The sequence below is a fragment of the Pongo pygmaeus genome, chromosome 13, assembly GCF_028885625.2.
Source record: "Pongo pygmaeus isolate AG05252 chromosome 13, NHGRI_mPonPyg2-v2.0_pri, whole genome shotgun sequence".
NCBI classification, from domain to species: domain Eukaryota; kingdom Metazoa; phylum Chordata; class Mammalia; order Primates; family Hominidae; genus Pongo; species Pongo pygmaeus.
Window position 1 is genome coordinate 1,228,129 of NC_072386.2, and position 18,520 is coordinate 1,246,648.

General features: G+C 40.3%; 1 long non-coding RNA gene across 4 annotated transcripts in view; it reads left to right on the forward strand.

The window, feature by feature from the left end:
* Positions 1 to 17,356, forward strand: part of LOC129029599 (uncharacterized) — a 34,884-nt gene extending 17,528 nt beyond the window's left edge. For all 4 annotated transcript variants that reach the window (XR_010123459.1, XR_008500271.2, XR_010123460.1 and 1 more), the window contains 2 exons: positions 14,228 to 14,365; positions 16,502 to 17,356. This is a non-coding gene — a long non-coding RNA (uncharacterized LOC129029599). The remainder of the gene's footprint in view (positions 1 to 14,227; positions 14,366 to 16,501) is intronic.
* The last annotated feature ends 1,164 nt before the right edge of the window (positions 17,357 to 18,520 follow it).

Genomic DNA, 18,520 nt, shown 5'->3' on the forward strand with positions numbered 1-18,520 from the left:
TTAATAGGGTGGACACGGTGGCTGACGCCTGTAATCCCAGAACTTTGGGAGGCTGATGTGGGTGGATCATGAGGTCAGGAGATCGAGACCATCCTGGACAACATAATGAAACCCCGTCTCTACTGAAAATATAAAAGTTAGCCGGGCGTGGTGGCACGGGCCTATAGTCCCAGCTACTCGGGTGGCTGAGGCAGGAGAATTGCTTGAACCTGGGAGGCGGAGGTTGTAGTGAGCTGTGATCATGCCACTGCACTCCAGCCTGGGCAACAGAGTGAGATTTCATCTCAGAAAAAAAAAAAATTACCATTATTAGACACCTAAGGTGATTCATGTCTTTCCTCTTATAAATAGTGTAGTAATGAACCAACAAGTGCATGTGCTATTTTGGTAGAATAATTTATTCTCTTCTGGGTATATACCCAGCGGTGAAATTGCTGGGTTGAATCATAGTTTAACTCTCAGTTATTTGGAAAGGCTCCAAGCTGCTCTCCACTGTGGCTGAACAAATTTGTATTCCTATAAACAGTGTATAAGTGATTTTTTTCCCTCTAAAACCTCTTCAACATGTATTATCATTTTACGATTTAACAAAAGCCATTCTAACTGGTGTACGATGGTGTCTTATTGTGGTTTTTATTTACATTTCCTTGATGGTTAGTGATGATGAGCATTTTTCATGTTATTTGGCCACTTGTATGTATTCTTTTGAACAGTGTCTGTTATTGCCCACTTTTTTATGGGGTAATTTTTTGCTTGTGAATTCTTTAAGTTTCTTATAGGTTCTGAGTATTAGATTTTGTCAGGTTCATAATTTGTGAATATTTTTCCCATTCTGCTAGCTTTGGGGTTAGTTTGTTTTTATTTTTCTAGTTTCTCTAAGTGTGATTTTAAATTGTTAGTTTGAGATCTTTCTAACTTCTTGATGTAGGTATTTAGCACTCCCAACTTTCCTCTTAACAGTGCTTTTCCTACATCCCAGACATTTTGTTATATTGTGTCTCTTCATCTATTTCAAAGTTTTTTAAATTTTCTGCCTTAATTTTGTTGTTTACCCAAAATTCATTCAGGAGCAAGTTGTCTAATTTCAATATCATTCTGTAATTTTGTGAGATTTTATTGGTATTGATTTTTATCTTTGCTCCATTGTGGTCTGACAGTCTGACAGTATGGTTGGCATAATTTTAATTTTTAAAAAATGCATGGATAATTGCTTTATGGCTGGGAAGTGGTCAATCCTAGTGTATATTCTGTGAGCAGATGAGAAGAATTTACTTTCCATAGATGGTGTGTGGCATATACTATAAATGTCTACTAGTTTGAATTGATCAAATGTCAAATCAAACTCCAGAATTTCTTCGTTAAGTTTCTGCCTAGATGATCTGCCAAACACTTAGTGGGGTGTTGCATTCCCCTACTATTATTGTGTGTCTACTTGAGTCTTATTGTAGGTCTAGCAGTACTTGTTGTATAACTCTATGTTCCCCAAAGTTGGGTGCATCTACATTTAGGATAGATAAGACTTCTTGTTGAATTGAACCCTTTATCGTTATGCAATACCTTTCTTTGTTTTATTTTCCTATTAATTATTTAAAGTCGTTTTTTCTTAAAAGAGAAAAAATTCCAGGTATGGTGGCTCATGCCAGCACATTCAGACTGAGGCAGTAGGATTGCCTGAGACCACGAGTTTGAGACCACCCGAAGCAATATAGCAACGTTCCGTTTGTACAAATTTTTTTTAAAGAAACTGTACAGGAGTGGTAGTGTGCACAACTGTGGTCATATTTACTCAGGATACATAGATGGCATGACTGCTTGACTTCAGAAATTTGAGGTTAAAGTGAGCTGTGATTGCACCACTGCACTCTGTCCCAGGAGATAGAGTAAGATCCTGTGTTTTCTTACTACTACCATCCTGTCCTGGTTACTGTGGCCTTTTAGTATAGTCTGAAGTCAGCTAGCGTGATGCCTCCACCTTTGTTCTTTTTGCTTAGGATTGTCTTGTCTATGCAGGATCTTTTTTGATTCCATATGAAATTTAAAGTAGTTTTTTTTTTCTAATTCTGTAAAGAATGTCAACGGGAGCTTGATGGGGATAGCACTGCATTTATAAATTTCTTTGGCAATATGGCAATTTTCACAATATTGATTCTTGCTATCCATGAGCACGGATTGTTTTCCGTTTGTTTGTGTCCTCTTTCATTTCCTTCAGCAGTGGTGTGTAGTTCTCCTTGAAGAGGTCCATTACATCCCTTTTAAGTTGGATTCCTAGGTATTTTATTCCCTTTGTAGCAATTGTGAATGAGAGTTCACACATGATTTGGCTCTCTGTTTGCCTATTATTGCGTATAGAAATGCTTGTGATTTTTGAACATTGATTTTGTATCCTGAGACTTTGCTGAAGTTGCTTATGAGTTTAAGGAGATTTTGGGCTGAGATGAGGGGGTTTTCTAGATATACAATCATGTCATCTGCAAACAGAGACAATTTGACTTCCTATTTTAATACGCTTTCTTTCTTTCTTTCTTTGGCTGATTGCCAGAATTTTCAATTCAATATTGAATAGGAGTGGGGAGAGATGGTGTTCTTTTCTTTTGCAGGTTTTCAAAGGGAATGCTTCCAGTTTTTGCCCATTCAGTATGATATTGCCTCTGCATTTGTCATGATTAACTCTCATGATGTTGAGATAGGTTCCATCAATACATAATTCATTGAGAGTTTTTACCATGAAGAGGTGTGGAATTTTATTGAAGGTCTTTTTTGCATCTGTTGCGATAATCATGTGGTTTTTGTCATTTGTTCTGTTTATGTAATGGATTACATTTATTGATTTGCATATGTTGAATCAGCTTTGCATCCCAGGGATTAAGCTGACTAGATCGTGGTGGATAAGCTTTTTGTTGTGCTGCTGGATTCGGTTTGCCAGTATTTTATTGAGGATTTTCGCGTCGACGTTCATCAGGGATACGGGCCTGAAATTTTCTTTTTTTGTTGTGCCTTTGCCAGGTTTTGGTTTCAGGATGATGCTGGCCGCGTAAAATGAGTTAAGGAGGAGTACCCCTTTTTCTATTGTTTGAAATAGTTTCAGAAGGAATGGTACCAGCTCCTCATTGTACCTTTGGTGGAATTCGGACGTGAATCCGTCTGGTCCTGGACTTCTTTTAGTCGGTAGGCTTGTAATTACTGTCTCAAATTTAGAACTTGTTATTGGCCTATTGAGGGATTCGACATCTTACTGGTTTGGACTTGAGAGGGTATACGTGTCCAGGAATTTATCCGTTTCATCTAGATTTTCTAGTTAATTTGCAAAGAGGTATTTATAATATTCTTTAATGATACTTTTTATTTCTGTGGGATCAATAGTTATATCCCCTTTATCATTTCTTTTAGCATGTATTTGATTCTTCTCTTCTTCCTTATTAGTCTGGCTAGAAGTTTACTTATTTTCTTGATCTTTTCAAAAAACCAGCTCCTGGATTCATTGATTTTTTGACGGGATTTTGTGTCTCTATCTCCTTCAGTTCTACTCTGATCTTAAATCTTGTCTTCTGCTATCTTTTGAATTTGTTTGCTCTTGTTTCCCTAGTATTTTTAATTGTGATGTTACGGTGTCTATTTTAGACCTTTTCTGCTTTCTCTTGTGGGCATTTAGTGCTATAAGTTTCCCTTTACACTCTACTTTAGCTGTTTCGTATTTTACTTTTTAAGAACTCAGTCTTTCTTTTTCATCATGATAGTCTTGACTGTTTTATGTTTATGTAATGTAAAATTGACTACACAGTATTTACAAAGATTATACCAAAATATTTTATTGAGAATGTACAAACCTGTCATTCAAATAGAGGAGAAGTTACATTGTAGTAATAAATAGCCACAAAACAAAACCCGAAAAGACATCCAAACTAGAATAAAACAAAACATTTTAACAAGAACAAAAAGAGAAAACTGGCAACATATTTGTGCAGTTTATATCACAAAGATGCTCACGTCTCCACTCTGAAGAGAGCTTTTAGAAGTTCATTTAAAACATGGCAAAGACCTTATCCCACACTTCACAGAAAAAATAAATTTAAGCATCTGTTAACACATGAACATATTATCAAGCTCAGACATAATCAAAGTTAAATATTTCACAAGAGATTCTACAGTTTGGGAGAAATAGAAAAGTGTTTTTTTTCTTTTCTCCAGGCCCACAAGTCTAGTTTCTTGGGCTCCCTCAATATTCTGGGGTTTTCATCAGCTCCCCAAAATATAGGAAGCACAGAGCAGGTGGTGGCTGAATGTGGGTTATCCTGTGAAACCATATTTAAGATGAGAGCCCTTGGTCAATTGTATTGTAATCAGCTGGCTCAGGAAAGAAGACCTGGCTGTCCAGAGCTCTACATCTACAACCCTGGGTATGACAGGAGGCCTGAGAACCCATGGGGCCCAAACCCACCCCATCCCAATAATCATCCAGTATTGAGGACTCTGACACCAAATTCTCACAGAGCATATGCTTATGCAGTTTTACATTTAATTTCTCATTACAATTGGGAAATTGATGTCCCAAAAGAGGCAGGGACTGGTCCAGATCTCGGGAGGTAGGCAGGCTCCAGAGCATTAGGGAGGGCTCCAGCTTCCTAGGCCTTGGCTCCGTCCTACCTATCAGGTTTGTTTTGCAAATTAGAGTCTGTAGCTACACATTCAAGGGCACAGAAAATGAGCAGATCCAGAGTTCTTTTCACTTGGGGACCTCTCCATGTTAGTTTCAAGATGACAGGACTGGGGTTCTGCATCCAGCTCTGAGGGCACCTGGAAGTAAAATGAGCTATGCTCCACCTCAGCTTAATGTAGACTATGCCTACAGGAAAGCCTGTTTTCTTCCTCATAAAAAGGAGTGCCTGAAGTGGGTGACCTCGATGATTTCACCTACTCTTAAGTGTCTGCCTGCCTGCATTCTTGCTCTGAGACTGCAAAAATGCATCCACTCTCTGCAGGTCCTTCAAATCAGAGGGACGCATGGCTACTTGAGAGGCTTCTTGTGTAGATGAAGATGAGACAGAGTTAAATGTGCCAGAGCATTGGACTCCGAGGCTGAAGTCCACGAAAATCCCAGCTACTGTTGGGTTCTTAAGGTCCTCATTTGAAAGTGGTAGGAAATGATTTCACTGGATAAGTGGAGGATACTTCATGAGTAAATAGCACAACCGAAAAGGTGGAGGCAAAGAGAGGGCAAAACGGGATTCCTAGGTCACTCATTATACTTGGGACCTTCAGATCTTGCTACTTTATCCCCTAGGACCTTGAAGAACCAGTGTCTTGAGGACACAAAAATCAAGGTACCTGATTTGTTCCGTAGTGCTCCTGCATGGGGCTGTAGTATTAGTGATGGCCTGGAGGTGGTTACAGCCTGCTGTTTCTGGTGCCCACTGAGCTTTACTGGAGCAGCTGGAACAAGTAAGAGTCACACACCTCATGTTGTTATGAGTGACCTCCAAATTATCATGCGGTGAAAGGATGAAGGGATATTAGAGATCCCCCATATAACCACAGCCAGTCTGTTTTCTCTTGCGCTCACCCTTTGCCAGCTAACCTGGTGGGTCCAACATGTGGTACAGAAAATTATTACATCATGCCTGCACCCCCCAACCCAGGACCAAACCGTCTGAGGACAGCTGGACAAAAATACTAAAGCAAGTATATGTGAAAGAAAAGAGCAAGGACTATAATATAAAGTAGATTGTTGGGAAGAAAAGCTGGAAAATTATTCCATGGGAGGACCTCAGGCCTCACTGGGGTGACTTTTAATCCATGATGAGGATGACAACAGGAAGGCATCTGCACAAGCATGTGTCAGGGAGAAGCCACCCTTAGTGAAGAGACTCATAGGTGTGAGTTTGACAGAGGTTACAAAGGAACTAGTTTGGCTGCAGACACCCTGAGGAAGATATAAGCAGAGGGATGGAGAATCCTAGGACCTGGGAGATGAGGCTAGATATCTACTCCTTTCTGACAACATTGCCTTAAAACTCAGGACTTTCCAACGACATAAAATATCTCATAATTTGTGTGGACCAGAATCTGGACACAGTTCAGCTGGCTACCTCTGCCTTCAGGTCTTTTAGGAGACTGGGGCTGTGGTCTTAACTGAAGCTGGACTGGGAAAGTATGAGCCTTTAAGCTGACTCGTGTGAAAATTGGCAGGGTTTAGTGTGGACAGAGAGCCTGATGTTCCTTCTCTCTACTGGTCTGAGCACCCCCTAAGGTCTTTGCTATGTGGGTCTCTGCATGGAGCATCTCATAACATTGGAGCTTGCTTTCTGTGTTTGAGGAATACAATAGAGAGAAAGAATTAGACAAAAAGGTTTACACAAAAAGAGACAGAGAGAAAGATCGAGGGCGCAAACAGGAAAAACCCAGTAGTAGAAAAATGAGAGATTTAAAAAAATCTTGACAGGGTGCCGTGGCTCACACCTGTAATCCCAGCACTTTGGGATGCTGAGACTGGTGGATCGCCTGAGGTCAGGTGTTTGAAACCAGCCTGGACATCATGGTGAAACCACCGTCTCTTCTAAAAATACAAAATGAGCCAGGTGTGGTGGCACATGCCTGTAATCCCAGCTACTTGGGAGACTGAGGCAGGAGAATCACTTGAACCTGAGAGGCGAAGGTTCCAATAAGCCGAGATCGCACCACTGCACTCCAGCCTGGGATACAAGAGTGAAACTGTGTCTCAAAAACAAAAACAAAAACAAAAACAAACAAACAAAAACAAAGACAGAAAAAAAAACTTGAGAATTACAATAAATTTTCTTCTATATTTGTGTTAAAATTGTAACCCCCGGTGTAATACTATAAGGAGGTAGGATGCAATTAACCCCTGAGGGTGGGACCCTCATATAGAGATCACTGGCTTTATACAAGAAACTGCAGAGGGCTCTCACCCTCCTTCTACAAAATGAGGATAAAACCTGAAGTGTGCAGTCTGACATTCATTAGCGAGTCATCACCAGAGCTCAACCCTGCTGTCACCCTGATCTCAAATTTGAACCTCTGGAAGTATGAGAAATTAAGTCCTGTTGTCTATAAGCTGCCTATCTATTGTTCTTTGGCATAGCAGCCTGAGGTAATACAAAATTGAAATCCTTTTCTGTATTTCATTGGACAGAAGCTGAATTTGTAACCCCTACACTGTTAAAAAAAATGACTTAAAAAACAGATCTTCAGAATGAAAATAGGAAACGGCTTGTTGAAACACTAAAATTGCATCTGCTTATGAGATTTTTAAACATTGGCTGAAATTGTTCTAACCAATATGGCCAACTGAAGTCCATGAAGAATCAGTTTGCAGATGTTAGAGCCCAAATTTCCTTTGTGTGTTTCATACTAACTCTCCCTGAATTTGCATGTGACCTGTGAGGAAGCAAGAAGAGATGACTGTGTATGTTTCATGACTTTCCATATTCCTGCTTTCCTTCCAGCAATCCCCTACAGAACCCACTTCTTAGGCCTTTTCTAATCACTGACTTAAAGCCAGTATCACAAAACAAATTTGAGCTGGACTCCTATCTCCTTGTTGGCCAACCTGCAAGATGATATTTTCCTCAAAACCGAAGGGCCATACTTACTACTGGCATCAGGCAGTAGGCCATTTTATTCAATAGAAAACTGAGTCACTAACCACCTAGTTCTGGGACACTTTGTGAAGACTTCCCCTGTCATAGGCGTGATAAGGCACATGGATATGATTCTAAATATAAAGAGAAAGCACTGTAAAGTTGAATTCCTGTATTAGTCCATTCTCATACTGTTATGATGAAGTACCCGAGACTGGGTAACTTATAAAGAAAAGAAGTTTAATTGACTCACAGTTCCACATAATTGGGGGGGCACCTCAGAAACCTTCTAATTACAGTGGCTGACAAGTGAAGTGACTGAGAGCAGGGGATATACCAGATGCTTGTGAAACCACTGGATCTCGTGAGAACTCACTCACTATCACAAGAACAGCATGAGGAAAATCCGTCCCCATAATCCAATCATCTCCCCTCAGGTTTCTCCCTTAACACCTGGGGGTTATAATACACAATGAGGTTTGGGTGGAGACACACAGCTAAACTATATGAATGCCAGAGGACAATATCTACATTTAATTTCAACTTCGTACTGGAGCAGAATGAAAGTGAGGCCCAGTGGAGAAGTGACATTCCCAAGATCACCCTGCCAGATCCCAGTCCTGTTTGAGTTGTGGCCCGTGTTACCTCCCACCTATTCTCCTAATGCTTCCATCTCTAAGTGTGTGCATCATCTACAGGTGACACCACATCATTATTTTTATGTCTTGTCTTATCTTATATACACCTAATCCATTCCCTAGGAAGTAGATGATAGCATCATCCCCACTGTGCATGCTAGGAGGCTGGGGAAGCCTCGAATACACAGTGACTTTTATTGGGTCCCAGAGATGGTAAGAAAAACAAGGTAATGTTCCAGCTGTCTCTTCTATCCTGGAACCCAGGCTGCATTTATTTCTTTCCAGGGAATTAAGAGGAAGTTGTGTTTGCATAATTGTGTACAAATAAAGAGTTGACATGGAAGAGGAGACTGAGCAATCAGTACCATAGTGGGGCCTTTGGGTAGGTCTTACAGAAACCAGGGGCCCAGTAGATGGAACCTTGAAGAGTTTAACACACTTTATTAGTGACAGAACCCAACAGCAGTTAAGAAACCAGGAATCCACATTCTTGAGACAGCTCTGTATCCATCTCTGTTTGTGAGAGATGCTCAAGAGATTGAGATATTCTTTCATTGTGTCCTGAAATTTCTGAGTTTCTGCCTTACAAAGACTCAATGTAAAAGTCTTATCTGATAACCCAGATGTCAACTCAGTCCTCATCCCTGATGCCCCGGGCTATTGTCTGGGTGCACCTACAAATAACACAGGGCAGGCCAGGACAGGTCCCTCCACGCAAGGCCTCTCTTGTCAACTCATCTGGGCAGTCCCACACCACTTCTTAGTACCATGAGTTGTAGGGGTAACAAGAGAGTGGGCACTCTTCTTGGACTGAAGTAGATTGTCAGATGTTGGAACTCTTGTGTATCTGTCATGTTCATACTCAGGCCATAGCTGGCAGAATAAAAAGAAGAGAGTTGGAGAAAGAGTCTGTGTACTCAGATGTGAATTCCAAGACTTTAACTTGTCCTCTGCCTTCCTTCATTGATGGAGATTTATACAGATTCTCCTTATGTGCCTAATATGAAGAGCAGAATTTTTCTTTTCTTTTCTCCTTTCTTCTCCTTTTCTTTTCTTTCTTTCTTTCTTTCTTCCTTTCTCTTTCTATCTTTCCTTCTCTCTCTCTCTTTCTTTTTTTTTTTCGTGAAGTCTCGCTCTGTCACCTAGTCTGGAGTGCAGAGAAAAGCAGAATTTCTAATGGAGGTGTCACATACAGTGAAAACAAGGAAGACCACTGACTTTTCTTTGCGTGGTTTCTAGACACTTTTTACAAGCTGCATTCAGATTGATGAGGAGCGGATTGATGTGGCCAGCTCCTCCCTCTTTTTGGAAACAGAGCAGATGCACTAAACCAGCAACCTCAGCCAGCACCGGGCTGTGCTGAGAACAGCCACATAGGGGTCTCTACAGAGAGAAACCAAGAAGAGCGGGACAGATCCAGGACCCGGGCTCAAATATGAAAACTCTCTGGGCTTTGTTCTACAGCCTTCCCATGAGTAACTCATAGTCTTGTTCCAGTGGAATCGGGCCTTCATTAGTCTCAGTGGCAAGTTGGTTATGTGGAAAGTCTCTTCACACACTTGTGCAAATAACAGTAAAGACTTTTGTATTGTTTTCACGTTACTTTAGGCCATGAGTATTTACGTCTGTGGCTGCAGTTTGTATTAGTTTCCTGCCCCAGGTATTTCTTGCAGCATGCAGCTTCAGTCCTACCAGACCCTCAAAACTTAAAAGCTAACATAATTACTAGCGAGGATTTCGCAGGAAAATGGAGAAAGTGTTACACACAAAAAAGTTTAAACCACTCTATGCATGTTTCTGCAATGTGTTATCTGAAGAACTCATCTCTGTAGCCCATCAGGGCAGGAGCTCGGCTCTCACCTTTTGATACTATTCCATAAGGGAGGTTCTTCCCCACAGTGTTTAGTCTTCTGACGCTGGTACAGCCTGACATGATGACATTCTACTGTCATGTCAGTCATGCTGCAGGGAATATTCTGTGAGTGTCCTAATAGGCTGGAATCATTTGCTAGGGTGAAGCCCATCTTTGGTGCCCACTTTTCTGTTGTCTTCTAATTAGCTTTATTCTAAGCAAATCCATGTCTATTTTATTTATCTGCTTATTTACTTATTTTTATGTATGGAAAAACACATTTTGTTATTTACTTCTTTATTTAGAGACAGGGTTTCCCTCTGTCACCCAAGCTGGAGTACAGTGGTAGAGTGGTGGGATCATGGCTCATTGCAGCCTCAAACTCTTAGGCTCGAATGATTATCTCACCTCAGCCTCCTGTGCCACCATGGCCTGCTAGTTTATTTTAATTATTTATAAAGAAGGAATCTCATTATGCTGCCCAGGCTGGTCTCAAACTAATGGGCCCAAGCAATTCCCTCATCTCAGCCTCCCAAAGCACTGGGATTAAAAACATGTACTGAGCTGTGCCTACTTCAAAAGACTGAAAATAAAAAATAGATAAATCTTTGCCTGATTAAAAAACAAAGCAATAGTTTCCAGGTCTTAGATAAAGACAATTTTTTGTCACGAAGAATGGCAAAAGGCTTATTTAGCTGTTAAAATGATTTGCTTATATTTCAAAGAAGCAGAGAAAAAAAGGTACATATAAAAGTTTTCCAGGCCAGGCAAGGTGGTTCATGCCTGTAATCCCAACATTTGTGGAGGCCAAGGCAGGAAGATCTCTTGAAGCCAAATGTTTGAGTCCGGTACAGGCAACATGGTGAAATTCTGTCACCATAAAAAAATAAACTAAAATAAATATGGCTGGGCATGTTGGCTCACGTGTGTAATCCCAGCACTTTGGGAGTCGGAGGCAGGTGGATAATGAGGTCAGGTCCTAGAGACCAGCCTGGCCAAAATGGCGAAACCCTTTCTCTCCTAAAAATAATAACAATAAAAAATAAACCAGGCATGTTGGTGTGGGCCTGTAATCCCAGCTACTCAAAAGGTTGAGGCAGGAGAATTGCTTGAAACTGGGAGGCGGAGGCTGCATTGAGTTAAGATCATGCCACTACACTCTAGCCTGGCCCACAGAGCAAGACACTGTCTTGAAAAAAAATAAATAAATAAATAAATAAAGTTAGCCAGGCATGGTGGTGCATGCCTATAGTCCTAGGTAATTGAGAGGTTGAGGCAGGAGGACTGCTCAAACCCAAGAGGTTAAGGTTATAGTAAGCTATGATTATGCCATTGCACTTCAGACTAAGTAAAAGAGTAAGATTCTATCTCAAAAAATTAATAATAAAAGTTTTCTAAATTAAATTGTTTAAGAAAAGGGAAAAGAAAAATATATTTTTTTTTATTTTCAAATGGGACAATAGAGCCTCTCATTTCTAACTTGTATTTCCTTCTGCAAAAACTTGGTCTAGGCCCATGGTCTTGAACTACTGGGCATCTGGATTTTACTAGGTGCTGGATTCAGGCAACTGAGGGGTGACCTTGGGCACACTGTGTGCACTTAAAAAAAGGGTTTGAGGTGAACTAAAAGGTAAAAGAGGGTAAGTTGCTATTAAGAAACCACAATTGGGAGACAGTTCAGGGTTGATGGAAGGACTGGTTCATGCTACAGATACTGACCTAGGTGAAACTTTGTTCTGACTTATTTCTATGTCCATACAGGAAGATGAGATTATGATCAGGTGGCACAGAAACCTGGGATGGTGAAAAAACCAGGTTGCCCCTGCAGATACGGTGTCTGAGATAGAGCATATGCCAGGGGTCTTGTAGGCATGTGTGTGGGTTTTTGGTGGGAAAGTCTATGAGGAAAGGTAGCGTGGCAACAATCTTGATGCCGAAGTCCTGTCCTGGGAGGGGCTTGACCACATCAACATTCAGTGCGTATGTTCAGTGGGTGAAAAACGTGTGGTGGCCTCAGGTTGGCAGGAGGGCAGAGGTCATCTGTTCTCAGAACTTCTTCCCTCAGAGTCCTTGGTCCTTCTCACCCTGGGAGGATGCCTGGAACCACAGGGCAGTGCATGGGGTAGCAGGCTGTGTGCAGAGCAGAGCCTACCTTCCCTGAGACACCTGGAGTCTCTCTCCAGCAGAGGCCCCCATATTGTCTCTCTTTGTACAATGCTTTTGATCCTCAATGTGTAAAGTTCCCTGAAAACCCACTGATTCTCCAACACCCATTTGTTGCCCCAAAATTTAATTCTGACACAACTTAGAGCTTGTACAGACCCCACAAATTCAGGGTTCAGTCTCACATCACCGCTCTCACTGCGGAGGACAGTCACATGTCCCAGAAGCCCACCTATACTGCTGAGCTACCTTCTATAAATCTGAGACTCCCATAAACCCCTTTTCAAGTTAAATAATTTGACAGAATTACTAAAAAAAAATTAACAAATAACTCTAATTATATTTACCACTTTATTATAGAAATATAACTCAGAAACAGACAAGTGGAAGAGATGTCTAGGGCAAGGAACAGTTGTGGGTGAAGGTAATCCTGGAAATAGGTATATTTAAAGAAATTCCCCCATTCTTTGTATTCTCAAAGAACAGCTGAGTGAAGAGAAACGTGCTTCCCATTATGACTTTTAGGATGCTCTCCTCTGTTTTTTTTAACCTATCACAAATATGGACACAGATTGCAAATTCCTATTTTTAAAAATGAACAACCGTTCAGTAATTTAGTCTTCAGTGGTCAAAACAAAGTACTCGTTACAAAAATTTTGCTTCTTTCTCTTCTTCCAACCACCCTGTGAACTTTGACTCACCCACAGCCTCAGCAAACCTACAACCCTTATTTATACATACCCCTGCCTAAGAACAGGCTGACTTCAAGATGAAACATTACCTTATCTGTGATCCGATTTTGCTACCCTCCATCCTGTGCTTCCCTTCCTACCTTCTTTGTAAACTTGTTTTCTCCTCCCTATGAAATAAAGCCCTTTTCCACCTAACCTTTGATATCCTCAAAGTTCTACTCATTTGCACTTTTTCTTTGTTGCAATACTTCTTAGGTACTTCTTAGACCAAGTCTAGAAACAGTCTCAGGACAATAATAATTCCATTCTAGAAAGAATCTCCCAACATTTCTTCTATCTCAACCTCAACTGCATCTGCCTGTGAACTTCCAGCTTACCAAGGCTCTATATCTTCTGGCAGTGACAAAGGCTCCTTCCATGGTTGGTGTGAGCAGGCTTGGACACCTGCAGGGCAGACACCCAGGAATAATCAACTGGGCCTTCAGTGGTCCCCTTTTGCAGGATCAAGGTGGGCTTTAGCTTTTAGTCAATGGTCTAAGACCTCTACTTACCAGTTAGAGTCATTCAGTTAGTTTTCAATTTAAAAAATACTTCATGTTTGAAGAATCCAGCAAAAATAATTCAAATCTAAGGTATAAAAGAGAGGAAATTATGGCCGGGCATGGTGACTCATGCCTGTAATCCCTGCATTTTGGGAGGCCGAGGCGGGCAGATGACATGAGGTCAGGAGTTTGAGACCAGCCTGAACAACATGAAGAAACCCCGTCTCTACTAAAAATACAAAATTAGCCGGGTGTGGTAGTGTATGCCTGTAATCCCAGCTACTCGTGAGGCTGAGGCAGGAGAATCGCTTGAACCCGGAAAGTGGAGGTTGCAGTAAGCCGAGTTCGTGCCATTGCACTCCAGCCTGGGCAAGAAGAGTGAAACTACATCTAAAAAATAAAATAAAATAAAAACATTATAAGGGGCTTACATCTTATAACTCATCAAGAAAAGCCAAAGTATCTATCCCTTTCAGAAAATAAATATGTAATTTAATTATGTTCATAACAAGTCATTTAGTAAAGAATTAATCATATGTGAACACTTCCAGTAGGTACAAGTCTCAGCTCCTAAATCTTAGCATTACCCTCAGACACCCAGCTGGCGGCATATGGAACAGAGATATTCACTTTCACAAGTTCTCTGTTTTGAAAAAAAGAATAACTGATGTGATAAATTTATGTAATTTGACAATTAATCTACCTCACTTGCTTGTGGATATGTATTCATTTCCTACCACTGTAGTGGAAGAGAGACTATCCCTGTCTTTACACCTGGTAGTATTTCCAAGAGAAAGCTGTGAGATTCTGCTTCAAATCACCTCTCAAACAAATAAAAAACAGACTTGGGAAAGGTACTACACTCATTCTGCTGAAGAAATTGGTAAGTTAACAATTTTTAACAAATGAAATATGTTACTACTTAATTGTATTCAAAATTCACCAACTTAATTGTGTTTATAAATGTTTTCATACATTTGAAGCTCTACTGATCAAACATAATTTACAGTTAATGAAAAAATGAAGTTAAAATAAATACAATAATATTTTCAAAGTGACAAAATTAGAAGGTGTCAATGCCAACTGAAACAAAGACATATCTGACCCAAGGGTCAAGTCAAGCCATTCTATGACTTGGGATATTTTCCCTGCTCCCATCTGGTTCAGTGAAGTGGGTCATGAGCGTCCCACCAGGAGCCGCTACGCTGTGCTCCACTGTGTCTGTGAGGGGCATTTTACTTTGCGGGTTTTTGCACTGCCTCACTGGGTTGGGTTTCTTTGTCTTTTGAAATATTTTCTCTCCCTTCACCAATCTGAGAACATTTTTTCCTCAGTATCAGCATCCAGTTGCCTGGACTGCAGTGTGTCTCTAAGGAATGGACACTAAGCGTTGCGATAAGAAAATCTTAATGTCCTAAGGGGTTTGCTTTTAGCACAAGGGTATACCTGGAGATTCCTTCCAGGTACAGTGCATCCAACCACTCCACAGAGAGGCTGCATTCGCTTACCTTGGGCTGTTCCCTGAGAGGAGATGACACAAGGGATGCTATTTACTAGACACCTCAAGAGTCATGGCCACTGTTGGCATCTTGGGGAATCCTCAAACAGTTTCAAAACTCAAAACCAAGAAAATAACACAAGATAGCTGAGGATGTATTGCCCTGTGAAGTTTCCAAAATGAAACCTCAACCCAAAGACATTCTGATGGGGTGTCTGTGTCAAGGGAATATTAAAGACAGGGGCACAAATGTTTTCTTTTTTTTTTTTTTTTACTGTGAAGTGTCAGGGGATTGTTATCTGCTTTCATCTCCTGTAAAATATTTACAAATGAAAAATATTTTTTGAGACTGCTCTTTGAAAAAATGAAGATTTAAAATAGTGTGTCTAAAATGTACTATAAAGAAGAGTTGATAATGTTGTGAGTTATACAAAGTTAGTTAGTGTTGGTAAGTGTCAGGAAAGAACTGGAAATTTAAAATCTGACTGCAAGCCAGAGTTAGGCTGGGGCAACAGAGTGGTAGATTTGAGGATCTACTTGCCACACATTTGGAAAATGCATGAGAAGACTAGCTCTCTTTTGGAGTGTTAAAACAACTAAAAAAAAGGCGATTATGATGAGGTGGCTCTAGTGTCCTGAGCTCTGAGTGGAGAGACAGGCCAAGGCCTCCCTAGATCCAAAAAGCTGCCCATTCTTCTCTAGCTGTGCACCTGATTAGATACTTTCCACTCCAGCACCCATGATCGGATAGAGTTCAGTTGCCCACCCCACCCCCTTAGGCCATGAGTGACATATGTGATTTGACACTGGGTTGAATAAAGCAAGAATTATAGGTTTTTCCTGGATCCTTTTATGGCAGGACTTCCTCCATGCACTGGACCCTGGCCCTGCCTGTAAAATACTTGCATTTACATTTGTGTGTAAGATTATTTTTATTTATGAATAATATATATGTGTTATTCATATGTGGAAGAAATATAATGACAATTATTTTAAAATTTCAATTTTTTTACTTTCGTGGCACATCCAGGCTTTAGAGCAGGCAGCCTAAGATTTCAAATAGGAGGCAATTCTCTAAGAAATAATATGTGAGGGACATGTGAATTTTAAATATTCTAGTAGCTACATTTTAGTAAATACAGCGGCATGCTTGCCTGTGCCTGTAGGTCAAACTGTTAGGGAGACTGATGTAGGAGGATCACTTGAGGCCAGCAGTTTGAGACCAGCCCAGGCAGCATAGAGAAAGCCATCTCTACAAAAAAAAAAAAAAAAATTGAAAAATTAGCCAGGCCTGGTGGCGCATGCCTTCACTCCCAGCTACTCAGAAAGCTGGAGGGGGAGGATCACTTGAGCCTGGGAGGTCAAGGCTGAAATGAGCCGTGATCACACCACTGCACTCCAGCCTGGCTGACAGAGCAAAACCATGTCTCAAAAAAATGATCTCTGGAAAGGCATTTTCTTTTACGGCAATGTAGCCAAACAGCTAACTATATATTGAAGCCATCCTTTAATTTTTAACAGAGCAAGAATGATTTCTAAGACCCCGAACTCCAGATATGCGATGGGGCAAATCCTGAAGTGTACATGGATATCTCTCACAGCTAAAGCATCCCTCACCCCTATCCAGCGCTTCTTACTCCTGCCACAAGAGAATCACCTGCGGGGAGGAAAACTTTCAAAATCCCTAAAATCGAAGTTGTAACCGATCAATTAAATCAGAATCCTTGGAGTTGGGTCTGCAAAAAATACGGTTTAAAGCTGTGCAGGTGATTACAATATGTAGGCAAGCCACAAAATCGTGGCTTTAACCAGCAGCTTTTGTTAGAAATGATTTCTCAAATGAATGTAAAAACGTTTGCTGCTGAATTGTGACCTTCCAATTTTACTTGCTTTTCCTACAATGTATATTTTGCAGACCCAGGCTTGCTTCTCGTCCTGTTCCTGATTCACCCAGTGCCCTGTGTATTCAGTGCATCCTGTGCACGGGTCACTGTGCTGTGTACCCTGGCCTGGGTGAGCATCATTCTTCGGGGAGAACCTTTCTGAAAACAAAGCTGCATTTCAAAAAATTAAAACCATGCTACTTACTGTATTGAGGTGAAAATTAAAAGACCTAAGGGACTCATCCAAAATTTAAAACATAAATAAATAACTTGGAACATTAATATACACCTGATGATGTCCTGAGTGAACATGCCCCACTTTAAAACAAAACAAAACATTACTATTATTCTAAAATATTAATTTAGGATTGTTATGAAAATATGTACTATTTAAATTTTTATTGGTGTATAACATGCATACAGCAATATAGGAACAAAACATTTATGGAATGCTTGATGAATTATTACAAAATAAATACACTTGTGTATCTAAGAATCAGATTTGTTCATGCCCTTGACACTTTCTCCTTTCCAAAGGTAACCAAGATCTTAAGAGCTAAGTGCAGATAAACTTTGTCATTTTGTACAAGTGTTTTATTACACATCATTAAAAATGTATACGCAATACAAAAAAAGTATAACAGACCAGTCACCAAGCTTTAACAGCTACTAGTCATGTGTCATTTTTGTTTCACCTATACTTCCAGCCATTCCCACTCCAATTTCATTATTTTTTAGGCTTTTTGGATAAAATATATATTCATTGCAAGGCACAATGTGAACTGTAAATAGTAGAGAGATGGGGTTTCACCATGTTGGCCAGGCTAGGCTTGAACTCCTCACCTCAGGTGATCCACCCCCTTCAGCTTCCCAAAGTGCTGGGATTACAGGCATGAGCCGATATACTCGGCCTGAGAATTCATATTTCTAACAAAGTACAAATCCATAGGGCGCACATGACCACTGCAATGTCTGTCTACAGTAAATACAGTTTGATGAATAAAATGAAAGGCAATTGACCTAAGGTGAAAAAAAAACACAAAAAACAATCAAACCATGGGTAGTATGTGCTATCTGTAAGAACATTTGGTTAAGAATAACAAACCAGTTTTATCATTTTAATAACCAAAATTGACAAAATTTCTAGTTTTTCTTTCATAGAAATGCTCTTTGCAAGAAAAAATTTTCATATAGTGAGAGCAAAAATGACAACCATTTGCAAGTAAATGTCTTATGAAATTAAGTAGCAGATATCATCAACCTCAATACCTTCAGATAGTTACCCCTAACTCAATCATTTACATACCAAGTGCAGATAATTTTCATAGTTTCCTATTAAAATTATATTTTAATGCCTTACAAATTGTGACTGTTTTTAAAGTTCACCAACTAAAATTTTGTATATGACATATGATAAATTCCACTTCAAGTCACCTTACATTTACTTAATTTTATTAGGCAGTGTCTGTCTACCACCCAGTAATACGTGGGGATTCTCCCTCCATTTGCACAGACATCATAGCTGGGGAACAGGGATTCACAAGACCCAGGTTGTTCCCTACATATTTTTCCTCCTCAGACATCAGTTCATCAGTCAATCAAGTCATGTGAGAGTGGAGGCCATGTATTCCATATTCTTGGGCACTCTCCTCCAAGG